Below are 3,196 nucleotides of genomic sequence, written 5' to 3'. Positions count from 1 at the left end.
TCTTAAGTATCTTCTTTGATTTCACAGCCTGCTGCCTTTTGGGGCCATGCCCTCTGATCCTTCTTCCTCTGCTGATTTTTTTCTTCTTGTCTTGCCCTCCTCTTCCCCACCCCCCACCCCCAGACGATACCCTTCCCAAAGCAGGTTGAATGCACAGAGAAAGAGACTGTGGTAGAAAATTTCCCTTGGAGGGAGTGTTCTGGGAAAGGCTCTCAGACCTGTGAAGGAAGCAGCCCAGGGCAGAGGAAGGGCTGCCATGTGATGCAGTCACAGCAAAGGCTGGAGCTGATGTCCGGGGACCCGGGATCCAGGAGAGCTTTCAAAGCAGCTAGGCATTAAGACGGGGCATGGACATTTGTGATTCTCTACTGACCAGACATGGGATGAAGGCTCTCCTAGGGAAGGGAGGAGCTGTAGGTAAAGCAGCTCCCTTTGTAGAGCAGGTTTTGCAGAGACACTCTGCTGAGTGGCCATCCATCAACACTCCCATAGCAAGGGAGAGGAGTCACAGTTCCAAAGTGAGAATCCATTATACATTTAAAATATACAAATGAGTATTGACGTATTATATTCGTTATTTCTTCTCTCCTGCTCTATAGGGAGTTACATGAGGGAACGGCTGGCTGTGGCTACAGCTGCATGAGGTTTCTCAAGTGCTTGGGACAGTAGGCCCTCCATAAATGTTTCCTGAATGAATGAATGAATGAATGAACGAGCCAGTTCAATATTCTCTCTATGTCTCTCTGTGTCTGTGTCTCTCTGTGTCTCTGTGTCTCTCTCTGTCTCTTTCTCTCTCTTTGTTTTTTTTTTTTTTTAAGTCAGGGTTTCTCTGTATAACAGCCTTGCCTATTCTGGCCTTTGCTTTGTAGACCAAGCTGACCTCAAACTCAGATATCCTCCTGCCTCTGCCTCCTGAGTGCTGGGTCTAAAGGCATGTGCCACTGTGTCAGCTGCTGGGTCAATCCTCACTGTCCTTATTTACCTTGATCACCACCCTAACTGGAATCTTGGTCCCAGTTCTGACACTAGCCAGTTGCACAAACCACAGACCAGTGGTCTAGCTCCTTGAAACCTTTGGTTCCTTCTCTGGGAAATGGGTAAACAGAGGCACCTGTCTTATGGGGTTAGGAGGAGGAATGAGCAGACTTGTAAATATAGCTAGCTGGTGCTCAGTGAAGGTTGGTTGCTGTTGGTGACGTCACTCTTACTCCCAGGATTCTGCATAGACTTGAACGTGGAGCTGGGACTCCAGCTGGTGTACTGTGGTCAACAGGTGTGCAGGAAGACCTGGTATTCAGACAGAGATCTGCTTATTAGCAGCTGATAGCTGGAGTTCTTGCTCTGGGAAAATTGTGTGCATCTGTGTGTGTGTGTGTGTGTGTGTGTACATGTGTCTATATACATTATCACATATGGGAAAGTGCAAATGCAAGCAGTGTTCAAAGATGTGTATTCTCTTTGTTTTGAGACAGGATCTCCCTTTGTAGTCCTACCTGGTTTGGAACTCACTACATAGACCAGGCTGGCTTCGAACTCACAAAGATCTTCCCGCTTTTGCCTCTTGAGTGGCGACATTAGAGGTGTGTGCCTCTACCATGCCTGGCAAAGCTGTGCTTCTAAAAGACAACTTATCTTAGGCACTGTTTACTTGAGTAACCATCCATTCTGGAGAATTAGAATGGCCCAGAGGCTCATCTTCCCTGCCGCTTCTCCTCCTCCTTTAGCTCTTGCATGAAACTCCTCCCACTCCACCATTGAATGAACACCCCACTTCCATAGTCTCTTGGGACTTCCTGTGGACAAGCCCAGTGGAGCCGTACTTGACCTCAGGAACAATGCCAACCACCATTCTCCCTCTTGAGTTCCCTAATGTGGCTTGAGGAGGTTGCTATGGTTTAGTTCTCAGTGATAGGTAGCATTGGCTGCCCATAGCATCCAATGGTCTCTCTCCCAGAACTGCCTTTTGATAAATGGAACTGCCTCTCCTAGAGTTTATGTTCCTCCCTGGAGGTGGTTCCGACTCACTGACTGTTTACTATCACCTAATTTCGGTCTATCTCTGAAGTGTCATACCTGTTCTAGAACTTTCCAAGGGATTGCCGTCTGCGATGCATATGCACAGGGTTCAAGGGCTCACGCAGCCCAGTCCTGCTTTCTTTCCTTTTGACTGATGTCCATGCTCTCACTCTCCAGCAAATCCTCTGCATGCAAATCTCCATCTTTGATCTATTTCTAGGGAACCTGACCTACTACTACAGTTGGTGCCGGGAGTGGTTCCTAGGAAACAGACTCTAAAATGGGAATCTAGAGCTGGATTATCCACCGGCCTGTTGGTAACGAGAGCCCGTCTCTAGTGGTGGGTGGAGGCTCTAATGGCCTCTGAGTGGCTTGTTAAAACTTTTAGCAGTGGTGAAGTAGGGTGGAATACTGGTGGAAGCGGATTTGCTGGTAGGCAGCCTCTCTTGATATTTGAGAGGCTCGGAGGAGGTAGTGACGACAAAGTCTCTAGAATTAGATGATTGTGGCTGGGGCCAAAGACAGTGAAAGGCTGAGGCGATCCATCACTACTTTTTAAAAATTAAAAGTTGTTACTTTTATGTGTGTGGGTGTTTTGCCTGCATTGATATCTGTATACCATGTGTGTACAGTGAACATGGAGGCTGGAAGAGGGTGTTGGATTTCCTAGGACTGGAGTTATGGACAATTGAGCCACCATGACAATGCTGGGAATCCAAACCTAGATCCCTCTGGAAGGGCAACCAGTGCTCTCAACCAACTAAGCCATCCCTTTATCCCTTCATCACTAATTCTATAGTGAGTTGTGGAAATGGGAGGGTTTCCTGGCAAACAGAAAAAGAGAATTTCTCCTACAGCTCGATGGTGGAAAAACAGATGTATCTCAGGATCAGGGTAAAGGATTTCCAGAGAAAACAGAATTCTCAACAGAGAAAGGCTGCTATGTTTTGATTTGTCAAGGTTTGGTTGGGGATCCTGATACCTGGGACACAGACATTTGAGTTGACACCCTAGGTCACCTAGGCAGCAGGTGACCTTCACTTTCTTCCTATTAAAGGCTATAGCTGTCCTGTGTATGCAAATGGTGCCAGGACTTTTCAAGATACCACGCACCATGTAGCAACTGCAACACAGCCAGCCAGTAACATGGACGAGACTGCAATATGACCTGACTGCCCAT

The sequence above is a fragment of the Mus pahari genome, chromosome 6 (assembly GCF_900095145.1).
Source record: "Mus pahari chromosome 6, PAHARI_EIJ_v1.1, whole genome shotgun sequence".
NCBI classification, from domain to species: Eukaryota; Metazoa; Chordata; class Mammalia; order Rodentia; family Muridae; genus Mus; species Mus pahari.
This window is presented reverse-complemented; position numbering follows the sequence as displayed.